Source organism: Zonotrichia albicollis, chromosome 9 (genome assembly GCF_047830755.1).
Source record: "Zonotrichia albicollis isolate bZonAlb1 chromosome 9, bZonAlb1.hap1, whole genome shotgun sequence".
In the NCBI taxonomy this organism is placed as follows: domain Eukaryota; kingdom Metazoa; phylum Chordata; class Aves; order Passeriformes; family Passerellidae; genus Zonotrichia; species Zonotrichia albicollis.
This window is the reverse complement of record NC_133827.1, coordinates 24,238,484-24,264,379: the sequence shown is the minus strand read 5'-3', so window position 1 is coordinate 24,264,379 and position 25,896 is coordinate 24,238,484. Positions and strand designations below refer to the sequence as shown.

The following is a 25,896-nucleotide window of genomic DNA, read 5'->3' as shown; positions in this document are numbered from 1 at the left end:
TTCCACCTGAGTGGCACTTTAGGTGAGGAGCAGTTCATTGTCACTGAAACATGACTTCCACCTGTGCGGCACACAGGTGAGGAGCAGTTCATTGTCACTGAAATTTGACTGCCACCTGAGTGGCACTTTAGGTGAGGAGCAGTGGATCCTAAATCCTCCCTGTGGGACGAGACCCCCGCTGAGGCCTGTGCTGTGCAGCGGGGCCCATGGAGCAGCCATGTCCTGGGCAGCCCTGTCCCTGTGTCCCCCTTTGGAGCAGCACAGGCTGTCTGAGGACTTGGGGCAATTAGGAACTTTAACAATGTGACTGTTTGGGCACAAACATGAATTGCCTGGCCTGACACCCCCTGGTCACAAGCTGAAGTAGCTCAGGTGACCCTCACACACTGCATGGCCCTGCCCCAGTGAGAGCTGACAAGCTTTACCCCATCAGGGGCCAGGCCTGATATTCCCAAGAGCAGGTTCCTGCACTCTGACCTTGCTCCTTGCACTGGGGAAATTCACTCCATTGTTTAATGGGGAAATAAAGCTCTTACTCACCTTTTTGTTTTCATCACAGACCTTTGAGCTGCTGGTGTAGTGAAAGGTGGCTCTGCCCATAGCAGGGGAGTGGATTTGAGGATCTTTAAAGTTCCCTTCCAACCCAGGCCAGCCTGGGATTTCCCCAGCATCCATCTCCAAGTCAGCTGTGCAAAATCAGACACAAGAAGAATTTATTGAGTTTGCTAATGACACTGACCTGGTTTTCCTTCTGACCTTTTCTTTACTTTCCAGTGACTGCCTTCCTTCATAGCTCTTAATGACATTTAGAACCAGATTTTTAATTAATGTGCCTAAGAAGCACATAGTCAATTAGGACTTTAACAAGCACCTCATAGGCTAGGCATATCAGCTCTACTGATGAGGTAGGCATATATATGCTTTGGAAAATCAGTCAGACATCTATCTGCAGCTTAAAGCACCTAATGACCTGAAAATATAAATTAATCTTTAAGTTTTAGATATTCTAAAAACCTTTTTTTTTTTCATGATGTATGTCATGCATATATACAGAGAGAATATTCCTCCATCTCTTTCAACCAGGAATAGAAAACACTGAAAAAAAATACAAACCCCAATCCTTTGAGCCTCATAAACTTTCCAAGGAAATTAACTGTCCTGTAATACTGCTGGTAGAAAATGAGGGTGAGTTGCAAGCAGTATTCCAAAGCACAGTAGCAAGAGTAATTGGCTTCCCCCTCCATCCCAAAGTCCTTGACCTTTTGCTCCTCATTAGAGACATAAAACATGGGGAAAACAGTTACATTTGTCATATTTCTTGTAAAATTATACAAGTAGAAATTGAAACAGTTTGGAGTCAATAAAGTGAATTTGAAAAGCTGCCTGTAGGAAATTGCTAAGAATAGAATTCCTCAAATCCCCTTGAAGTGATTTTAGAAGTAGTTATGCCACGAGCACTTGTACAGTGCACTTCAAAGTATTAAAACTTTAACAGAGAAATTATAAACAAAGCTGTAAAATTTAAAGATGCTAAGGCATCTGCTACTGTTCTGGTATTTAAACCACAGATCCTGGTGAAATAAAATCATACAAATACCTGAATTTAGAGACATTCTGATCCCTGCTTTTCTCCATATAATTGATTACTGGCATTAAAGGGTACTGTAACCTACACATGGTTACTCCTCCTGTCTTTAGTGGTATACTTAATTTAAACCCCAGACCTCATGAAGCAGAATATCATCCAAGGTAAATTCTACTAGTATTGAGCTAAGTTAATATTGTCTTAACTTGCTGCTAAGACAAAACAGTTGCCTGAACTTCAAGGTCTAGGATTTAAGAAGTAAATAACTTTAGGCAACATCTGACAGCATATTTCAGGCACAAATATTAATGTGTACATTAATAGAGGCACTAATGTTGCCTCAAACAGAAGCACAAGAAAGCAATATTGATAATAATAATTTAATTAAATAGGGAACATTAAAGTAACTAATGTATCAGCTCAGAAATGTTGCGTTTCCAAAACTGTAGTAGAACATCTCTTGATGAGAATATTCATGCTGTGAATCAACACTGAGAGAAACACAGTAGAAGCTGTAAAGGAGGAAGAGAGAGAGCTCCAGCCAAGGGTGTAAGATTAATTGCCACTTCAATCTACCACTCCTAAGTAATTTGCAATAGTCAGTCAGCTTCTCTGTCTTCGGAAGTTAAAGCAATAAGGCAAGCAAAAATAATTGAACCTGTAAGTTTTTTGCATGTCTACTAGTTCTACATATAGAGTTGTTCTATACTGCATAACATAAATATATATAACATATATATCTATGTATAAATAACATGTATAGTTTTCTAGAAGCACAGCTAAACAAATATTAATTGTAATTTAATTGTAATGAAGGATAATACAGAGATACCCAGCAGGGCATGTGGGACACAAATAACAAATACCTTGCTGGGTATCTGTGTGTTAATGAAATTAACAGCAGAGCCACCTCGTGCAAAGTATCATATTTAGAAACCCCACAGAAAAGACCTGAGCCCAGTTTTGACCTGTATACAATGTATAGCAGCGGGGTCCTATAACTTTTCCTATAACTTTCTTTTCTTTTAGTCTTTTTATATATCTTCTATGTGTTGCTCTATGATTTCAGTATGGAAAATATCTTTATTCTTGTGTTAGGTTTCTTCATAACATGTACTATTTCTCTCCCTTGCCCACTGGCACAAGTAAAATAACTCATGTAATCAATTAGCAACACAAATTTTCTCTTTAAAAATCCGACATGTTTGAAATTTTACACGTAAATTGCAGTAATATTCCATTTAGTGTAATGCAAATTTAGCAGACACATTTGCTAATTATGATTTAGGCACAAAACCTGGGAAACAGAAATTGTGTAATTCCATTGTAACTTGTTCTCTGATTCACACAAAGCAATCTATTTATTTACAACAACAGTTTAATCCTTACAGTCAAAATCTGGCTTATGAAGACTTTCTGCATTTCTTCGGGAACCAAATAGAAGCTAACAGAAAGACCTATTAAAGGTGTTTCCAAAAATGTTTGTTGAAAAAACTTTGATATCAAGATACATAACTAATTCTCTAAATCTGCCAGTTTCAGTGTACAGTAATCTTTCCAGAAAACCTCCTGACATTCTGAAATTTATTTATTCATCTATTCCCTACCAGCTTACTTATTAAACAACTTCTTTATTTAATTATTAGGAAACAGGCAGTTTGCATATTAAAGTTTAATTGAGAGTTTCATGATTTTTTCCCAATATCCCATGCTGAAATACATTGACAAAGCTGTCTTGTGTGGATATTTTCAAATATCACTTTCCAAATGTCTTTTTGCCAAGGAAGAGGTGTCCATCAGAGCTCCAGGCTCCGGAGGCTGCGGTTACAGACCTCCAGCGTCGCCACATTCTTCTTGTCTAGCCCTGTAATTTTTTTGCCAGGTACTCTGTGTGTTAAGCTGTTTCATTTCAATTGCCCTGAGGGTTTCTTCCTCACTAACTAATGGGGAGCTTGATGCATCATTACTTTAACATAGAACAATGTGATAAACCTGTAGGATTCTCCAGTAAAAAAAAATACTGGCTCTGCTCTTAATGAATTAGTTCTCTAAATATTCAGCTGTACATCAGCAAGGCCTTTGTATTCAGAAAGGTATTTAGGAGAAATATTTTACTAGGCTCAAGAAATTTCCATAAAACAAAGGATCATTTCAAGCTGTTTATCTGCACACACAAAAAACATATGGAGACAGGGTGAAGATATGAACTTGCTCCACACAAAAAACACAAAATATATGCATATTCATAAATGTCAAGAACAGGTTTGTTTTCTTTTAATAGCCTAATTAAACTGAAACAACATAGAGACCTTTGGGGGCTACAGTGATTATAGTTTACCAAACCTAGGGCTGTTTGTAGATGCAGAGGTTGTGTTTTGCTGTTCATTCTGTAAGACCCTGATCTGAAGCCTCAAAATGGCTTAAGAATCATTTCCCAGGAACCATTTCCCAGGCACCTAAACAGAGCTGAGGCAGTTCAGAGAAAAGCTGCCAGGCTGCAGACAAAACTCATTCTGTCTACATTCCTGTTGACTCAAGTTCCCAAATTTGCATTTCTCTGTCTTTTGCATATTCTTTGTTTAAAGTTTTTAACTGCCACATTCATATTTTTCTCTCACAGCAATCTCAGTGGGGAGGAACCATGTTGAAATATGTTTTACTGGTAATCCTTTTCCTTTTTGGTGCTGTATGTTCAGATAACAGCGTTAACTTGAGATATCTACCATACATCTTTTTGAATTTCTGCTAGTATCCTCCAGCAGTTTCCTTACTGACTCCTGTGCATCTCTGCCTATGATCTTCCTTCTAAAGCTTAAAGATTAAGAGCTCCCAAATGCTTTTACAGACATAATTGATGGGGTTTAGAGTAGTACTTGCTATTGTTAAATCCTACCACTGATCTAGAGCTGAATATCAGAAGGTCATGGCACTGACAGCCTAAACAAACCCTTGTTTCTTTATCACATTTTGTCCAACAAGATTCTGATGTACAACAACATAAACAGGGCATTAATTCTTACCTCTTGGCAAAAAGGGTGATGCTTCTCATATTAAATTACACTGCCTCCCAAAAATACTTGGTTTACAACATATTTGATATCTTCCAAAAATTTGAGCCCTTATCTATGCCTGGGAATGAAAAATAGTCAAGTAGTGGAAAGGGATACTTACCAGGTATATTAATTAATTAACATATTGACAATCCACCTCTTCATGCCACACATTCAGAGTGGAGCTCTCCTGTGTTCTGTGGCTCAGTGGACTGGAAATCCTGGCTGTATGTTCCATCTGCCACAGCTCTTTGGAGAAGTCAGCTGCCTCATCAACTCCCTTTTACACAGTGTATCAAGACCTGTGCAAGGACAAAAACATGGGTTAATATTTCAGAAACTGCACAGAAAAATTATGATGCTATAAGGTCGCACTCATGTGTAAAGGGGCTGATCTGGTCCCAGGAAAATCAATAAAGTTTTGTTATTGACTTTGCTTGGAGCAGCATTGATCTCTAAAGGCAACAAATGCATTAAATTAGGTTAGTAAATTACTGTTCCCACGACCAAGTTAAAAGACAAATGAGTAGTTAAGTGAGAGTCTGGTTACAATATCACATCACAGGGCTTCCTGGTTATTTTCTTGTGGAATTCAGACAGCAGAATTTCAAAGAAAAATATTCTCCAATCAGACACTCGGGAGTTTTATATATAAAAAAATCATTTACAAACAGAAAGATTGTAAATCTGTCTCACACCAGAAGGAACCTAAAAATCAAAGTTAAAGACATCCTGTTAGAAGGCTGAATAAAGACCAGCTGATTTCTTGACTGTGAATTTCACACAGTTGTGGCTAAATACATTAGAAAATACATTCTGTCAGGACTGAATATTTAATTTAAATATGCTTTCAAAAATTCAGACTATATCTTGATTAATGAAGCTTTTCTTGATTAATGAACCATTGCATAAAATCTCTGTGGGAGAATGCCATGTTAAAATGAAGAAGCTTTTAATCCAGAGTGTAAAAACTTTTCCAAATGGATATTCACACAGGTCTTAAGACTTGCATGATCCATTTATATGCACAGATTAGAAATGATGGCATTTCCTTTTTGCAGGGGTCTTGTGTGTCTGCTCCCAGTGATTACATGGCACAGTCAGGCAGTTCTCAGAATGAAACACTCCACAGAAAAAGACGACCTATAATGCAATAGGTTATGTACCACAGAAGACAGCCTATAAATATTTAAAATGTTGGATACAAGAAAAAGCATATTTATTTTTATTTGCTGTCTCATTCCAAGGGCAGAAGCACCTTCATTGCTAAAGATACTGACTCTGCATCACTCAAATATACATAGATATATGAACAGATAATAATACACAGTAATACAAGGAAATGAAATTATTCCTGTGTTTATAAAATTCCTCTTATAGTGAAATAATTGGTAAGCAAGCACTTGGCCAATAAGAGCTCTTCAGTGGATAAATTCTTAATGATGGAAACTAGGCTAACACTTTTAAATTCTGTTTGCATATGACCTTATTTTCTTTCTCCCCTTTCCTTAAACTGGAATATTACCATTTTTTTTCCTCCAAAAAACCTACTTAAGCAGAGAAGACAAGCCAGTGCAAAGCACTTAAACTCCTAAACAAGCAGCCAGACTCAATGTAAAATGGAACTTTTTGATTTGAGAACTTTTTTTGAAAATTCAATGTGACACACATAAAATCTTTATTGTCAGCAGCCAAGCAGTTCAGAGCTAGTTCTGTAATCCCAGTGTGGGACCTAAAGTGCACACAGGAAGCTGGATTCAATTTTTCACTTAATTCCAGAAGTTACCCATTATCCTTCCTTACTAAGTAAAAGGGTTACTTTTCCTTGGCAAGGTCCTTGGTATGCAGAGCTAAAATTGGGTCTCAGTCACAAAAGACCTGTCAGTAGACATTAAATTATCTAATTACTACTGAACGTGTTATTGAACAAGTCATATTTAAAGTAGGAATGACACAAATCAAAATCCATTCTTAAAATAGCCCTAAGTGATACATACACACCAATGCAGCCTCAGCATTCTGCTATGCCTCATCCACACAGTGTCCAGTGAGTGACAAGTGAGACTTGCAAAATTATACATTCTCAACACTTTGGGATTAATAGGAGATGTGGTGAGAAGCAATGCAAAGAAAATAAAGCCATCCAATCAAGATTCTAGTTTTTAAAAGACAACAATTTCAGCCCATGGGGGTTTTATTCATCAATAACAATTGCAGTGAGATCCAACACAGAAAGCAGATCTTTAATATCAATAACACAAAATGCTACCTTGCTAATGAAGACATACGAGTTTATTGATTAGTTGTGCAGGAATGTTTATGTTGGTTTTGCTTCTAATTGCTCATATATGGATGAGCTCTTCAATTTTACTGCATCTGCAAGCAAGGACTTGTAGAAATGGTAGTAAAGGGTTTATTATAGCCTGTATTCCCCCTCCCATCCTTCTTACAGCCTACACTTCTCCCAAGCAGGGTTCTGCTATGCTTGGTGTGCACAGTAAGGCAGGATCACCTTCAGTGTAAGGAAATCCAGCTCACCTTAACCATGGGGGGGTTTAGGAAACACTGAGCAGACTCTGCTGCCCCTTCACTGCCAGGGCCCTGGGCTGCAGGGCCCACAGACCCCAACACAGCCACAGGCAAGCTGCCAAAAGAATGCAAACCCACCAAATCATACAGAGATCTCAGAAGTGCTCTATCGGGACAGCCCCCTGAAGGATATGATCCACAGATGTTTGTCTGTCCTTGTTGTGGCCAAACTACCTGCCCCAAAATCCTGCAGCTTGAGAGTGCTCACAGCAACTTCTCAGAGAGCAAGCTGCACAATCTTAGGCTCTAGGATAGGGAGGAATGCATGACCTTCAAAGAGTATGGATAAAATGAGGTTTAATATACACATTACTTCTAAAACTGCTTTGATTTTTCTTTCTTTTTGCTTGGTTTCTTAAGTTGATATGGACCAGATGCAAAGTTCACAGCTTAAACCTATGAAGTTTCAGAGGTGTGCAGATTCAGCATTTGGTTTAGTCTAACTTCTAGAATAAAATATCAGGAGAGATACACACAATCTGGTCTCCTTAATAAAAAAGATTTTTCAAGTAAAAAATTGACATGAACTACCAACTAAGTTGTTTACAAAAATCCCCAAAAGACATACACATATGGAGAAAAAAAATCTAACTCTTTGACTTGTTCAATATGATGAATAAAAACTGTAATTTTCTACACGTCTCCTTTCTAATAAGGAAAGCCATCTCTTTTTCAGCCCCTCAGAAATCATTATACATAAAACTCCACAGGAACTGGCTTTCCAAACCTGTAGTCTATTTCCTTTAAAAGTACTTCATATAATTGCAAATATGTATGTACATATGAAATCATAAAAAGCGTATCTCCCACAGATATAGCCTAGAAGATGTCACCATAATTAGCAAGTAAACTGTTAGGTCATTAGTACAGCAGAACAGGGAATGCTAGGAAAACATGGCCTGCTCATTTCCATATTTAAACAAAAAAAGAAAATAAGAAAAAAAAGTCAGCAGTAACTCATCATTCGATGCACAGGACATTTAGCACATTTTAGGGCCTGAAAACAAGTGTAAAACTTTTATCCTTGACCTGTAGAGACACTGACTATGTTTACAATATACATATTTATCATCAGCTACATTTCAGATATCAGTCATATTTCAAGCTCAAAAGATTTATCTTTGCAGTAGAAAATATATCTAAATGAGAATTAGCAGTGGAAAAATACCTGAAACTCTGATCTCCTTTCTTTTAAAGATGTCAGAAATTAAATATTTGCACTAATATCAATGGGGCATTAAATCTGTAACTAATTCCATATGTGTGCAGGCCATAAGGATTAGAAGTGTAGAAGGATGCTGTACAATAAATCAAAAACATAGAAATTCTGCAAGGTTGCTGAAGCGAGTCGCTCCAGGCAAAGAGGATATGAAAATTCAATCAATTTATGGGAGGAAAAGCATACTTACCCTCTAAGTATTAATTACTTCTAACACAGTAGCACCTGGATAATTCAATCCCTTTATTCATGCAAATATATACACATAAAGAAAAGGAAGGTTCTAGACCTAAAGCTCTAGACCTTTTGGCTTAGTTTTTAAATACTCAAAAGACTGAGTCAACTACTTGGTTTAGAGGGCACATGGTGACAGAGGAGAGTGATTTGTACATCAATTTCTATCTAAAGCTCTATACAAGGGGGCTCAAATCTAGGGTTACTTCAGCTAGATCAGATTGGACCTATTTTCCATAAAGAAATTGAGAAAACTTTATCTAGATAATTGTTGCAATAAGATTACAGCTGTTAGTACAGTTTACAACCTTTATCTATATTTAGCTCTTCGAAATGACTGCCATGATGAAATGAAGTAACAGAGAAAAGGGCCCAATGGTTGACTTATCTAATGCTAAATCTTTTTTTCTATGAGCAGCAGAATTAGGTTTGATATCCACTGGCCCCAGTGTGACCTCCACTGGCAAAATCTTTATGTGATAAATTAAATTTCTTCCATCTAGCTGTTGTTTACAGATTTATCTTGCTCTGGAACAGACCTGCAGCAGTGGAGGCTCCATGCCAGTGGAGGTGTACTAAAATCAAAAGATAGACTGCTATAGACCATACATCAGATCTGTTGTTAACCAGCCATGTGGTAAAAGAATACAGATTCCAAGTTCCATAAGAAAGCTCTGGTATCCTGGTACACAGAGGTCAGCAGAGCAGGCCTCTCCAAAAAAAGGCCAATGAATTTCTTGATCTGTCTTCTGGCATGTTTCAGCCCTGTGAATCAAATAACTGAGGAAGGCTCATAAAAGTGAGTAAACAAACATAAAAGGGTGGCCCTGAGTGCTATTGTATTTCAGAGCTGGCTCACTGCTCTTGTTAAAGGGCTGCTACAGACATATACAAAGAATCATATGAATAATGCTGGAGCCATCTACCTACAGCACAGAAATGTGATCTTTTCTGTTCAAATGTGTCTGAAATTTGTTAGAACTGGAAAAAAGATTACGCTTGCCTAAAAAGGCCATGATCTCACGCTCAGTGCCTTTTTTGATAGAGGGCTGGGAGGTGAAAAAAGCCCAAAAATTTAGTCTGCCCTTGCTGGCTTAATAACTTTAACATACTATTTCTGATGAAGATGAAAAAATCAGACTTGTAAAAACTGATCATAAAAAAGAAAAAAGAGGCTTTAACTAACAAAGGAGGAAAGGAAACTATGGGAGGCAGCTTAATGCCGCAACATCGGGTAACAATACCAAAGTCTGAAGTCTTTTACTCATTAATTTGAAAGGGTTTGGCTCCAACTCTTTATTTTGGCTTTTCATTTTTGTTTGTTTGTTTTTCCCTCCCAAAGGAAATCTGGACTGTAGATGATTACTTTGAAAACAAAGCAGTACAAAACTGTGGCAGAGAGACTCTTCAAAAGAGATAATTTGAGGAGTATAACATGCTTTAAATTAACTCTCAGTTGCAGCAGTGATGGGCCTCAGGGTTTGGTGACACAGCCTCACATTAATTACTTGCTAACAGAATGGGATTGTCTGCAATACAACACAAGGATAAATATTAGGATAAGCAGTTTCAAGAGGTTAGGCTAAAAGAAAGCCTTTTTTTGAAAACATTAAGAAAACTGGGGAGGTTAAATACAAAGTTGAAATTAATACAGATACACACAATACCCTTTTCTAATTAGCATGAACCTCTGGCTAGAGCATGAACCTCTAGTGGTAGCGTGAACCTCTTTAGTGCTCAGGAAAGAGCCCTAGAGATAAAACAGCTGTTCATGTCCACAACTGAATAGCAGAGATTTTAATCTATTAAGAAATAAAACACTACATTCAAAACAACATAAGTTAGTTACTAATTTAGAGTACAAGACCTGCTAAATTTTCCTAGAACTACAAACTGACTTCAAGTTAATCTCTGTGGGGATTGGACCTGAACTCATGAACCACTGCTGATCAAACAGGATCTTTACAGACCATGAACTCCCTGTTCAACCTTTTGTGGAAGTTTGATCATTTAGAAAATGTTCAATAAGGTATGCTGTGAGCCAGAGCTGTGTTACTGGGGAGAGCTCTCATGAGGCACCTCAGACCATCCTGCTGGAGCAGTGCTAACCACTCACACATTGGGGGCACACCTACAGAGCACTGGATTCTCCAGGAGAAGAGTCATTTCCATTCAGCAGAAACAGCAGCAGGATTTCAAATTCACTCTATGAGCCAGCTGGAGAAATGAAACTATTTTCCCTTTAGCTACTGTCTCAACCCCTGACAAGCCATGGCTTAATTATGTTATCACCTTTGGTAATGTGCCTAGTCAAAACTGTCGTACGCTATTGTGTGTTTTTAATAAACTCATTGCAGTTTTACAGAAGGAAAATAGATTTTTCTGTGATCAGGATCTCTGCTTTACAGCAGAATGGAAAGCAGTCAGAATAGGGGTGCTAGAGGCCTGCCCCTAATCTAGCTCCTGGAAATTCCTCAGCTAGGGAAAAGCTCTACTATTTAAAGTACAGTTGCCTATTAAAATTTACATTTTAAAATGTCCCCTTTTATCTTTGTTTTCTAGTTGAATGTTTTGGAAGACAGATAAAATGATGCACTCTCCTGTGGATTAAGTGTAATTGAAGTTTGGGTTGGAGGGACAGGACCCACGCTATTATCTGTGGCTTGAAAAACATATAAAACCACAGCTGAAGAAAAATCACAGTAGTTTCACATTGTCTTTCAGTTGTTCTGTTTGCTGAGGCCATCACTCTTGTTCATTTTTGTTTTTTCTACTGTCGCAGAGTGGACTAGCCCTAACTTGTACAAATCTCTATGCAATTCCAAATCTTGCACTTGCTTTCTGTGAGACCAGGGGTGGGGTGAAGTGGTGTTAAGCCAAGTTTGCTGAAGAATGGAAACACAAAACATTTCACACTTTTACCCATCCTATAAGTTTTCAAATACCACAGAGAGAAGAAGTGGCAGGCACCAAAGAGTAGAAAAGCATCCCCTTCAAGGCAGCAGCTGTTTGCTCTGAAAAACACAAGTGGCCACTGCCTGGGGTCACCAAGGACAATTCTGGAAAAAGCAAACAAATAAATAATTCCCAGCAAAATGGAAGCCTGCCTCCCAGAGGATATTTTCTTCTGCCAAACTAAGAAGGTGTTTAGGAACATGGGCAAAAATAAATAGTCCCTCGCTGTGGAGGGGGAGTGCTCTGACTTCTATGGATTTTTTAGAATTAGTTCAAGGAAAAATTAGTAGAGTGTTCCAAACACTCCAGGTGACCTGTGCCAAATGGAGCAGCTGGCATTAATAGAGTAAATTAGATGATTATATTAAAGATGAATGGCACAGCTTTACAAAAATAAATACCTAACACTGTTTAGAATTCAAATCAGCTCCAGTAGGAGCAGTCCTAACTGATACAAATGAACATAGAATTAAAGTGTAAGAATGAAAATCAGAGTCTCCATTTACTTTCCCACCATGACCAGGATTCAGACTTTGTAAGTGTATAACAAATCTGATGTGATTTTTTTTTTTTTTTAGGTTTAGCAAAAAGAAGTCCCCATCACTGTGGCATTTTAAGCACCTACCAACATCTTGTCACCTGGGAAGGACTGTACTGAGATCAGAACAAAGGTGTAGCTTGATATTGCTGGAAACCAGAACTCCTTCTATAAAAGGACCTTGATGCTTTGCTCTGTGGGAAAATGAAAGCAAAATATTGGGGGCTTGGAGAGTGAGAAAGTGAACAGATTTTCTCAGAATACGAAATATCCCAGTGCTTGCAAGATTTGGCCTAGATAGGGGTTCTTTTTCTGAAGTAAACACCTGAAGCTGCATCTTCACATCCCTGTGAGAATGTCTCAACCTGTGCTACTGGCAATTCTGAGCACTAATCACTCTCCTACTCCAGAGACTGTCTAAACTTGGCCAAAAAGGACAATGTTTTTCTAAAAAATATTGAAATCTTTGTGCAGAGGGGCAGGGACAAAATCATCCTGGGAAATGCTTCAGCAAGTTCTAGTTGTGGGTCTGCAGCCTTTCTGCAAGGGAGCATTTGTGTTGGCAGTAATAGGATTACCTGCACCATTAAAGGTTGCAGGAGCTCTCCCTTGGCAGGTGCAGTAAATGAGGAAAATGATTTTCAGACTATTTGGTTTATAACAGAAGGGCTTAATTATAGCTGCAATGAAGCTGAGCTGCACAGATCATGGTGATCATCATCAGCTCCCAAAAACATAACGTGCTGCATCCAAGGGGTGCTGGAAGCAGCTTTCTCGGGTTCTGAGAAGGAGAGAGAAGGCAGCATCAGCTTACTTCCTCCCCCATCTAAGGAAATTAGGGATAGAAACATTCTAATGGGCTCCCAGTGCATCACACAGGCAGTCAATCCAAGGCAGTTTCACATGGGGTCACACTTCTGCTGAGAGGGGCTGCAGCACTCAGCTGAAAACCATGCAAAGCCTCAGGACACTGAAGAACCACAGCCAAAACCAGGAGATCTGGCTCACTGTTATGGAAGAGGCTGTGGGAAAGAAAAATAATAAATTCCTAGCTAATGGAAGGCATTACTTTTAACTTGTTCTCAATCCCGAGGCTTCAATTTGGGGTGAATTACCCTTCTACCCTCTCAGTCTGAAGAACTTTTTTTTTCCAGTGCATGAAATGTGCAATTTAACTAAGTCTATTTAATATCCCGATTCTAAAAAGCCTCTCTCTTCCATCAGTCCTCTTAAAATCAGTAGTTATTCAATCAAGCAAATATGATGACCCAAAGTACCACAGCTGGTCCAAGATCTAAAAGGAAAAATTTTGCCTAAAGCTCCTGACTATCTGAGATTGATCTTTTTTTAAGACAGCAGTTGTACTTCGGCAATTGGCCAAAGGCAAAACTAATAAATCTAACCTTGAATATATATATAAACATATATTTTCAGGGTTGTTTATTCAGGTATTCATTATATTTGAAACAATGCCAGTATCAACATGGAGCAGTATCTAAGGACATGATCCTGCACAGATCTGAGGATAGTTATAAACTTTGCAAAGTCCATATGAAAAGAAGAAATAGGGATTAACTGTACTGAATACAAGTCTGGATTTGTACTTTCAAAACTAGGTCAGGCTGCCACACAAATCCATCAGAAGAGGAGTAAACCTTGCACAGAACTCTAGGGTAGAATTGTCTGTTATTTCAGGTACTTTTGTCTGCAGAAGAGCTTACTCACAGGCTAATGCTGAAGCATCCAGGCAGCCTGGCAAGGTGGTGATAAGAAATACAGTGGGGAAGACTCCTTTCCTCACAGGGCACCCAAGGCATGTGCAGAGCTGATGTGCTGCAAGCCCTGGAGTCCAGAATATCCCTCACTGATTGCTCTGAACAGCTCACACACAATAACAGGTCTGAGCCTTGCACTTCCCCACGTGTGTCTGTACCAGGGAATGGCTTTCACAGGGAAATTGCCTGCAGCAGAATCCATGGAGTAGAGCACTGCAGATGCCTTTTGCTCACAGATCCTCTCTTTGTGCACACATTTGAAGAAGTGCCATGGAGTTATTCCTCTGTGCACAGTTAAGTGCAAGAACAGTATTTCCTGTGCTGTCCCTGCCAAGGCAGCACACATGCAAAGCTGTCAACAGGACAGGCAACAACAGCTCTGTATGAATTAAAGGAAATGTAAGAGATGCCTTATAAAAGCTACTAACAACTATTAATGACACTACTTAAGGCAGCCCTGTGGCCCAAGGTGCTTGGCAGAACACTTTACATCAAGTGAGTGGGAAGCTTTAAAGCCTGAGCTTTGAATGCTTTGGTACTGGGACTCCAATCACTGCTCACCAAAACAAAGCAGCCCTGTTCACCTAACTCCAAGTGTCCCCACAAAATCACTCTGGACCCCACCTTCCTGACCAGATTCTTTTGATGAGAGAAGGATTGAGGAAGATTAGGCTTCCTTTCCAATTTTTTCAGTGATTCTTGGATTTCAGGGGTAGATTTTTCTATCAGATCCTATCCCAACACAAATGGCAGGGTATTTTTCAGTGAAAACACCCTGAAACTTTTAACAAATCAAAATAGTCTGAATCAAAAGACCCCGGAATAGGAACTCTAATTTAGTTTTTGGGCATCAGGTGATTAGAGGCAATTATTCAGCATAAACAACACTGGATTAAAAGCAAAACAAGCTTACTAAAAATTACTTCTATTTTTCACTTTATTCCATATTCACTTTATTTATGCCCCATCTGCTTCTGATGACTTCATTTCTGCCTCTCAAGATCTGGAGAGATCAGTATTAATTAAAAGAGTCTATAGCAGTTCAAGATTCTAAGACCTAATGCTATGGTATAAAAATATAGACAAATTTAATTCACATTGGTAATGGCAATTACACAAGTGAATTGTTGTATATTTATAGAAGCAGGCTCCACAAAGTCCCAGCTGAAGCCACACTGACAGCAGCCAAGATGGCCTTTATAAAAAACTGGGAGCTGGTGCATTTTGCTGGTTGGTTCCAAGTCTGCCAGCCCTGTCCTGGGGCTACAGCAGCCACCTGCTTCCAAAGGATTTTGAGCAATAGCACACAATTCTAGGTAAATGAGAAACATTTATGAAACTCCATTTTTAGCTTTACAGCTTGTGGTACAGATTACTTTCCAAACTAAAATAAGATAGATGGTAATTAATGCACTGCACTTCAGTGCCCTTCCACAATGTCCATGCTGGCTGCTTCTAGGAAAGGGAGATGGATCACTCAACCCTTCTCTCACATGTGCTTTTCTATAAATCCATTTGAACTGGGCTCAGGGTGGGGTAATCTAATCCAAGTATGGACTTTATTCCTTGCTATCAAGACCCTTCATTTTTGGATACTGCAAAAATTTACAGGCTGTTCCATCCATGAGGAGGAAGCTGGCATTTTTTCCTTAGGGAGTATGTATCTAATTTCAGAGAATATACCTGCTTTACAGCCTCTCACTGAGTCCTGTTCAGACACTCTCTGTTTACTGTTTCCTTAACCTAGATTACTGAAAACACACAAATGTCCTTTGGGAAAGGATTAACACTTTCCCTATTTTCTCACATTTTTCATCTCCACCTAGGTCCATTTATCTATGCTAAGGCCACAGCACATTCAGGATGGGATGGGCTGTTTCTAGCCCATTCTTCTCACAGTGCAGAAATATTATAAACCACATCTGCATCAGGAGACTGGGGGTGCTGCACAACCAACCTGTTCAGGAAGGAAGCCCAAATTATAATGGGGAGTTGATAAACTCTCACAGGGTTGCAGAATTATTAGACCAGGACCTTGACAAGACATGCAGCTGGTGACCCTGGATTCTTCTATTAGCTTTCCCAGAAGACAGACCAAAAGGATGGCAAACTTGCATTTAACACACTGTAGCATGCAGCACAACAGAGCAGCTGTACTCAACACCCTGTAAAACTCACCCCAGAGCCCTGCCTTTAAGAAAGGAGTGAAAAGAAAATAAAAAAGGAGATAGTGCCTTTTGGCCTTTGAAGCATGTTCTCTTCCTTACACAATAACTATGACTGATTCATACATCACGATAGTGTATCTTGCCAGCTCAGGGCTTGGCTTAAGCCTTGTTTAATTTTTTTAATAACATACTTAATATTAGCATCCAGGTGTAAGCAACAGCAAGTAGAAGCTAGCATAGTAATTGTGCTCCTGAATGCAATTTAGGGATTCCTGAGATTAGCACTGTATTGTTCCTAGATGAAACAGCCAAACCCAATAGCACTAGGTTTGATTATTCTCATGAATTCTGCTCTTTCTAATCTTCTTCAGTGCTCTCAGCTTCCATTTAATAAATCATTTTAGACAGGCTCAGCCTTCATGCTCACATAAACTTTATGGAGCGACACATAAAGCAGGCAAAATTTCAGGTTCAGCTTGAGTTTGTTCCTGAACTATGACTGGCTTTCAAATGAAAATGTCTTTACCATACCTAAACTACATTTCTTTCATGCTACAGTTCCAAAGCATGTTCTTGCTCACAAAGGAGCTAATGTGCCTCAGCCTTCCCTGTAACATCAGCAGATCCACAAGTCCTCAGGTTCTGCTTGCAAAAGGAAAGTGACCATATCTGCATAGGCAACACTGGGGTGTTTCAATCTGATTAATGGATTCATAATTTCCTTTCAATAAGAATGTCCAGACATTTCTTTCCTAATTGAGAGACCTGCAGCATCACATTTCAGTCACCTTTTCCAAACATCTCCACAATGACTCTGCCTGTTGCTCTCTTGGAAAGGAAATGCTCAAGATCAGTCTGGCTTCCCAGTTTTGTCATGATGAACCTTCTAGGAGGAGGTGAGAGGTGGATGGCCATCTCCTCATTTCCCCATTCTATTAGGATGGCAGGTTGACATGTATTGAACTGGGCAACAAGACAAATTTTTAATCCTGACCCTGTACCTAAAGTCTGATTGTTGATGACTTGGTCCCTCTAGAGAATGTCACTGACCCTGAGGACAATCAGCATTTTACCAGACTGCACTGTAGGGCATTTCAAAATTAAATTAAATTAAATTAAATAGTTTTAAGGAATGTGATTTTCAGTTGACTGAAAAAGACAGTAAGTTGTATATTTTAAAAATAGCAGAAAAAAACAGGCTTATTCTTACTTACTTCAGAAAGTGGCACTAAAATAGACTAAGGTGAATATAAACTAGAATAATTTATCATGGCCACTCAGATGTAATTTCTATAAAGAAGAAAATACAAATAGTTGAACTTTCAGGTCAAAACATTGCCTTGAAATATCAATAACAATTAACATTTAAATTCATCTCAGTACCTATTGGAATGCATGCTTTTTAGAGCCATAATCAGAAGGCAAACAAACAAACAAAAATCATCATTGTACACAACTATGAAATTTGAGAGTTGCCTTCCTTCTAATCCAAGCTTAAGTAATGTTAAGTAATGTCTGTCCTATTCCTCCTTCAGCCCTAAATAAATAAAACCATAAATAAACAATGAATTATAGTCAAAAAGTGTGAGGGAAAATTACTTTTAACTTCAGTCAAAGATAGTGTATTTTAAAAGCACTATTTCCCACACTTCCTTCATACAAAGACAATAGCCCACAGTGAAGAGGGACAGAGCTCAGAGGATTATTGTATTTAGTAACTGGCATCCAGGAGACTTTATTTGTGTAAAACTGTATTTGTTTTCTAATTAAATCATAATTGTAATATCTTTGATGATTTCCATAGAGTTCATGTCTATCTCACTTCAATTCCACTTTCAAATTTTGAGGATAAATTGATTAATTCCATAACATATATTATTATATGCTTATCAAAAGCAAGCAAGTAGTACCTATCATGATATCCATTAAGAACTAAATATTAACAGGGGAGAAAGGTGCTGGACAAGAAGAATGGACTGTTACTTTGCTTCTCCCACAACCAACACAGTGTGGGTATTAAGCAGCAGGGTTTGGATCTATTTTTGTATTTATTTATGACTTTTGTTTAGCAGAAGACCTAAACTTCCCTACATTCATTAATGTTCTTAAAACATATTTTATATGAGTAATTTCTGTAATCCTTTTGTTCACTTTTCTAGGAGTTATGCAATGTCCAGTGTTTAGGGAGGAATTCTTGTATGAGTTCCTGAATGAGTTTTCAGGCATGAACTGTATTATTCACACAGTCCATACGTTTGCTCTAGAGAGCAAGTCTGGAAACATTTCATTATAATCCTGCACATGCAATTATGTGGTGGGAACTCGATAACACAAAACTGGCAAACAGCCAAAAAATCTTTCTGAGCCAAAAATTTAAAAATTATTAAGATATGAGATACACACTGTTGAGTTCAACATTTTGCTTTCCCTTCCCCAGCTGGGTCCCATCAGGCACTGTTCCCTCACTCCCCCCTTACTCTAAGTCATTTAAAGTCCTTGATATGAGAGAACAGAAACTCCATCCTTTTACCCTGGTAGCTGATCACATTGCTGAAATTTAGAGTGCCAGCTTTGTGAAGTCAACTGTACCTAAAAAGACTGAAGATACATGGTCAACAAGATTAATAAATTCAGAAGTCCACCCAATGGAGAATTTCCAGCTTTCTGCCTTTGCATTATGAAGTGAAAGAGTTCCAGAAAACTGAGGATGTAAAAGGGATGACATCACACAGCAAAATCCCTGTATTGTCACCAACCTGCCTGTCTCATGGCAGTGAGGGTTCACTCTTGAAGAGGCCCTTGTGCCCTTAGGAGGGGTTTGTAAGGACAACTTCATCTTAAAATCCAAGCACTTACATTCTCAAGCTCTGTCCTTTGCTAACCTGAGGCCTTACCCAAAGACCAATGAGCTCTCAGAGTTGCGGCTGACTGACTTCAGAGGGCTTTGGACCAGAAGGTCCTGGAGTATCGACAACAGCTCTTGAAAGGAAACGGAAAAAGTCTGTCTAATTCCACCACATAAAATAAACAGGAACAAAACAGGACAAAAAGGGGAAAAAGGTATTCCAGAGGTACATAGGTGCTCTTTAAATATCTGATAGACTAAAAAACGTGTGAGGGATGAATAACACATACATGCAGAAAAGTTTACAGTGACAAGCACAATGCCACTTAGATTTATCTCCCTGTCAACTGCAGACCCATGTGTACCCACAGAAAAAGTTACCCCGTTTCATTAATTTTTTGAAGAAAATAAAATTAATTGGGATTTCTATCTCCAATATCCACCCAAACTGGATATAGAGGGTGTGACAACTGTCCTGACCCCTTCACTTTCAGAGATTTTTCCAGTTTCTCTGTCTGCCAGAAGCCTTCTCCTGGCAGCAGGGAGGTCACAGCACTGCTCTCAACCCACAGGAAGGCCCTGTGGATTTAGACCAGAAAATGATCATTTTCTGGCCTCTTCAGCTCTCTCTGAACACTGTTTCCCTCAGAAAAATCCACAATCATCTGAAACTTTACCCATGCCCACCAAGAAGCACTTCTGCCACTCAGTCTCGCTGCTGTCTCTGAGACAGCAAAGACAAAATGCTCTGTTACAGCCAGGACTAAGATTCAAGTTCAGGTTTAAATACACTCTTTGCTTTCTGAGTCACTGTCAGGCCCTTGGCACTACCAGCATGTAATTACTGTGGCCGGGTAAACAGAGCAGAGAACTCAGCATATGGGAGTGATTTAAACTGTGTCATTAGCACATGGCAGGGGGCAGGGCTTCACTTGGATTGTTCACACATACCACACAAATTTTTTAAACAAATAAAGAGTTGTGCAGGGAGGAGAGGGGACCCAAATTTTCCATGCTCTCCCTCTCTGGTTTGGAGGGCTGGTTTTTTTTCCCCCCGCAATGTGATACCCAGTCTGTCAGACACTCTGCTCACACTGCCCACGTTTCAGGAAGGTTTTGGCAATGCATAAGCAGCTCTAGAACCCTCCTGTGGACACAGAAACATAACGTGATGCATTTCTTAATAGATGCAGTCACCATTTCACTTGCACTATATTAACCCTTTGTGCCTATGAATTCTTTTCAGAAACAGGTACTGTATTGAGGAGAGCCCCAGGTAGAGGCTGGAAGCACAGACACCTCAATGAGCTGGAGAACACCTTTCCCTTTTTAAAAATTTAATGATGCATTTTTGTGTAGTTGCACAATGAAATGCAGTTCAAAAGAAGTATTTGTCAAAGCTCAAAATGACACACCAAGCCATTAATAAATCTGTGTCCTCAGCTCTCTGCTGGTACATGGTACACTGCAGGCTGCTGTGCTCTGATGCTAGCAGCACTCACCTTAGCTGTGACCTTCCATTCAAGGACAGACATGAAACCAAAAGGAGAGGGGCAGCACTGAAAGAGGGTGACATACATGAAGGTGATTTTATACAGCTTAATCAGACATGATTCTTGATGCAATCTAATTTGTCATTTTTTTTAAATGGTGCTAGTCTGCAATACATATCTAATATGGTTTAAAATTAGTAGTAGTTCATCTATGTTCTTTATTATAGATAGGTAAATAAAATTCCTTCTGTTTGCTTTTAGGCAAAGTTATTCTGCATCAACTTTACTCATGAAAAGACACAAATATTTCTTCACTGGGCTCTCCAACAGTCCCTCAGTGTCCAAGACCCATTGATTTCAGTGGTCCTTTTGAAATATCAGATGTATTATCCTGAAGTATTAAACTGTAGTAAAAATTAAAGGTGATGGCTTTATTCAGATCTGTATCAGGAAAAGCATTAAAACCTTGGGACCTGAGAGGGCCAGGTGTGCCTAGGGAAACACAAGGCAAAGCTGATCTGGAACAGTTGGGGTCTTTTGCTCAGCCCCTTTTTCCTTTAAATCCTTCACTGGGCAGGCAGTGACAGGCCCTGCCTAACAGCAGAAGACGACAATCCCACAAGGATTTGGGGCAGAATAAAAGGAATATCTGGAAATGTATATGTCACCCAGATCTGCAGCATGTAAGAGAATTGATTTACCGTCCCAGCAGCTCACGGAGGAGGAAGAGTTATTGCTCAGACAGGGAACTGGAGCAGAAACAGGAGTGACTTCCTTACAATCCCACAGGAAACACACTATTTAAGCAGACTGCAGCATCACATTCCATTGCCAGGTTAATTTTACAGGAAGATTAGAAGTTTAGGAGCTCCCACAAGTGTTTGCAGCAGCAGCAGCCTAAACCTTGTTCCCACAGTTCTGTCCCAGCTGAAAGACAGGTAAGCATAAAGGATCTGAAGGGACTTCCCAAAGATTCAGGCATGGTCAGCTGTCAAAGCCCACCAGTGAAAATGAAATGTTTTCCAAGATTGCAACAATACACATGGAGTTGGAGCACAAAGAGGACTGAGGGGATTTAGGGTTTGGCAGATACGAAGCAGAGAAGGAGAAATTAATGTATCTGAACAGACCTAATTCCTGATGGATTTTTAAAACTAGAATTCAATCCACATTTCTTAACAGAATTAACATCATCCTACATAGATACACAGATAATACATAAATTTTCCTTCAGTATTAACAGAAGGGAGTTTACCATCAGCTTTCCATCCTCCTCACCATTCCTACCTTAGTATTCCAGGCAGTGTCAGTGAGAAGCCTTCTCCATTTTTAGAAAATATCACCTGAAAAACCCAGAGGGGAAGGAGTTGAGAACACAATGATAGGAAGAGAATGAAGAGCACAGTGGTGCATTTAAAGACTTACTTGTGATCCCCTAGTGCCACCTTTGGTTGAAGCTCACCAAGTACCAACAAGCTTGCAGTCATTCCCAGGAGAGAATGAAGTTTCATTTGCAGGAACACAGTTCTCCTGGATTCGTCATCTTTTTTCAGGAGAAAATCAAACACTGAATTTTTCTACTATAGAGACTGAACTGTATCTCCTATTCCCCTGATATTTCTGAAGTTCCCCCAGAAGTGTTGGCTGGAAGAGGCTCACCTGATTTTTGTGACAGCATTTCCATGCAGCATGGGGAAAAGGTACATGCATGGAACCTGCTTTGAGAGCTTCACTCAGCAATGTCTGAAAAAGGAGAAGAAAGGACCAAAAAACTCTGTTGCTGCTTCAGTGACCAGACATTCCCTGTGGATTTTTCTGTGCTCTAGTCCATCCTTACAGCCACAAGGCTTTTAGCCTGTTGCGAGGGATGTGTTAAAAGCAGAAGATTGGAGATGAGAATTATAAAATACCCTCAGTAGCCTTGCAGCTGGGAGTGACCCTTGCTGAACCAGTGTGAAAAGCAGGGACCTCCAGCATGGCCAAGTGAAATGGTACCTCTCCATCCTTGGCAGGATCTCCCCTGCCTGGGTGCTGCCCTGGGATCCCCACTCAGGGAGGTGACAGAAATACATTCACTGTCTGTGTTTTAGCTGTGGGCTTGGAGCTGCCCCAACTGCTGATCCCTGCTGGCTCTCACAGACCAAACCCTCACAGCACGAAAAATGCTCCAGGAAAGTCAATGGAACAATTTTAGCAGAGTTTCAGCAATTTGCTGTTGCCAAGAATTAGGCCCAGGAGCATAACAAAGACAGTGGTTTAAACCCATTAATAAGAGTGCACTTCCACCACCTCTGCTGTAGTGGTGACTGACTGAAAGCTATTCCAAACACACATGTAGGTGGTCTGCTCCAGGATGCAGAAAGCAGAGAAGAAAGGGAATTGTAAGGAAAAATTAAATAGGTTGATATAGATATACCTATAGATAGGACAAACATGGTACATAAAACATATGCAGATGTGCGTGTGTATATATATATATATATATTTATGCATACTTGCAAATATACCCACCAAATATAGATTGGTATAAATACAGATATGCATACACTTGCAAACACAAGACACAGAGGAGAGGTATACTCTTGTTTCAACAGGATAGAAAAGGCTAAATTATAAAGCAAGCCAAAAGCTTTCTAGTACACAAAAGTTACCCCTTGAAATATCAAGCAAAACAGTCATCAAGAAGCTCATGGATCTGCCAGCTGCTCCTTCAAAGCTTCAAGTGAACAACTGCTGAAAGAGGCCCTTTAGGCTTCCTTCCCTGCTGAGAATCAGACAAACCTCAGGTCTAGAAAGCTTCAGTAGTCAAAACCTTCTTCTGTAGGGGAAGTGTTGCACCACTGAAACAAATGGATTTACTGCACTGCTAGTACAACTGGATATTTAGGGAGAATTCACTTTTTCAGGGCTGTTCTCCACCCCGTGTTGCCAGAAACCAATTTGTGGTTTTTTGCAAGAATAGTCATATTGCACCATGGGGTTTTCCGACGGGGTTAAAGAGTCAAGCAACAGCTCCTCATCTTTCTTCTTCTGATCCTCCTCTTAGCATTTTTAATCCCATAGTGAGGAAGAGGAAGTGGAGCAGAAAAAAGAAGTGTTTTTTTTACTACTAGTATATGGCAGAATGTCATTTGCAGAACGTATTACCTGTAAATTAGCAAAAAATGGGATAGCACTATTCCAGGTATGCCTTTTCACATCCTGACAGAAACAACTTTGCCACCATTTTAGCTCCTGGCAACTTTTCTTTCTATTCCCAGACTGTTGCCCTTTGCTTTCCCTTCTCTGGAGGCAGCAGTTCCATTGTTCCTGGTGCCTCACACAGCTCACATCCACTCACTTCCATCTGTTCTCATTCTTACACAGCATTTCTACAAAATGTATCCTAAAGAAGCCTCAGGGTATTTTACTTGGTGCCCTAGTAATGATGTTCTCTTATGTGAGCACTTGAGAAAGATGACAGGTTGACTCTAATCTACTCCACGCAGGTGCCATTTGAATTTTAATTATCCCCAGCTAAAAATTCTACTTTCAGGCCATCCTTCTTTATATATGAATTTAAGATGACAATTTTCATATGAGGAGATTCATTCCTAGTGACTGTCTATTAGTAGACAGCTAATAGAGACATCTAAGCTAGGATCCTAATCAGCAAAAAGAGCAGGGTATTTATCTCTCTCCAGAGACTGTGAGCAGGGCTCAGTTAAAGGCCTGAAGCTGACTCAGCAGAAGCCAGGCTGTATTCTCTGCTTCTCATTTGCCCAGGAAGAATCCTGCTCAGGAGTTGTCCCCTCAGAAGGAGTTCTTGGGGAAAATGGAGCTCCAAGAGGACACTGCTGCTGTCAGCAGCACAATATGATGGCTGGGATGTCGTGTTTTTAGCTGCAGAGTGACACCTTTATCTCACCATCCTCAAGTTCCCACATTTGTGGGAACAGAGCAGGGAATTCAGAGAAGCACAACCTGCAGTGCCAGTAAAGCCCAGGGTAATTCAGATACCATAAAACATCTTATGTCCCTCAGCCACAGCCAGCCACTCCAAGGCACCTTGCACAGACTGTAGCCCTGCAAAATGTGGTCATATCCAGAGCTGAAATACACTATACTAACTATTGTCTGCTTCAGCTTAGGGAAGAATTTAGGAATTTTTATTTCTTTTTAACTTTATTGTAAAGGTAATGCCATTTCTGTTAATGATTCCAGCACTCTAGTCAGTATTAAGTATCCAGCTGTCACTGCTAGATCCTGTACATGAAATACAAGCAGAAAATTAAACCAGCTTATAATAATTGATATTTCCAGACTATAATCTTGGCATCTCTTTAAATCCATTCAGAATTGTTTGCGACCCGTTGCTGAATATGAATGGGCTGTTTCACCCGTGAAGGATGAGTGCTCAGTTCCTTCCCTGGTTATGAAAGATCCGTAACTCACAAAGGCTGCAAGGCCAGAGCAAGTGGCAAAGATTTGTCTTTTTTTTTCTCCAAGCAAGTCAAAGAATCATAACCACACTTCATGTATGAGACAGTCTATTTGTTCATCTTTGCTATGCTCTTTTAAATTAAGTTTTTTAAAAAGGGACAAAACACTTGCATCAGATAGTAAACAGAAGGCTGGTGCTGGATAATTAGTACTTTGGAGCTTGTTGGATAAGCCAAAAACAATTTTAAAATTTTTTAAATATTGCGTTGCCAGCATTATTTGGGTTTTTCTTTGGGGCATATTTTCACCACAATGAATAACAAAAGTAATACTGAAAGAAATATTTTGTTTGATTAGACATTAAATATATTGTTTCATTTGGCACCATATTTATCACTTAATTTTCTAAAAAACCTTAAATTTCAATCCAACATTCTATTTTAATGACTTGATGTACATAGGATATAAAAACAAATGAAGCTAAGCACAGCAATGTGAATGTCAAAGGACACCTGAGCACTGGCACAATCATGGAAGGGGAAATAAGCACAGGTGTAGAAGCAGAAAAGGACATTGACGCACAAAGTCAGGTTTCATGCTTGAGTTTGAGGCCCTGCTTCCTACCCTGACTCTTTGGGCAGCTCCACCGTGACCCACCACAAAGCACCACACCACCTTACAGGACCTTACCCAGGGATGCTGAGGGATATCCAGCCCCAGTCTGGGATGGAGCACTGTCCTGTCCCCACGGTTCTCTGGGAATTCACAACAGATACACTCTCTGATAGTGCAGACAGCCCCCTGCACAATCACAGCCCTCTGAAAAGAACTGCATGGAAATTCCACCCCTGCAATAAAAATCAGAGGCAGACATTGAATTGTACTTACCAGACACTTCTGACTTTGCATTCTACCCAATAATCCATTTCTGCTGGAAGTATTTGGAACATGTCAAACATCCAAGAGCTGCAAGACACTCAAATTTATTTTGTCACTCTAACAGGTTTCCTCCTCCTCACCAAC

At 39.5% G+C, this 25,896-nt stretch overlaps 1 long non-coding RNA gene across 1 annotated transcript; it reads right to left on the bottom strand.

The window, feature by feature from the left end:
- Nucleotides 1-544: 544 nt before the first annotated feature.
- Nucleotides 545-25,896, bottom strand: LOC102065654 (uncharacterized). The gene is made up of 3 exons (XR_012581520.1): nucleotides 25,762-25,896; nucleotides 4,757-4,937; nucleotides 545-686 (listed from the first exon to the last, which is right to left on the bottom strand). It is a non-coding gene; the product is annotated as an uncharacterized LOC102065654 (long non-coding RNA).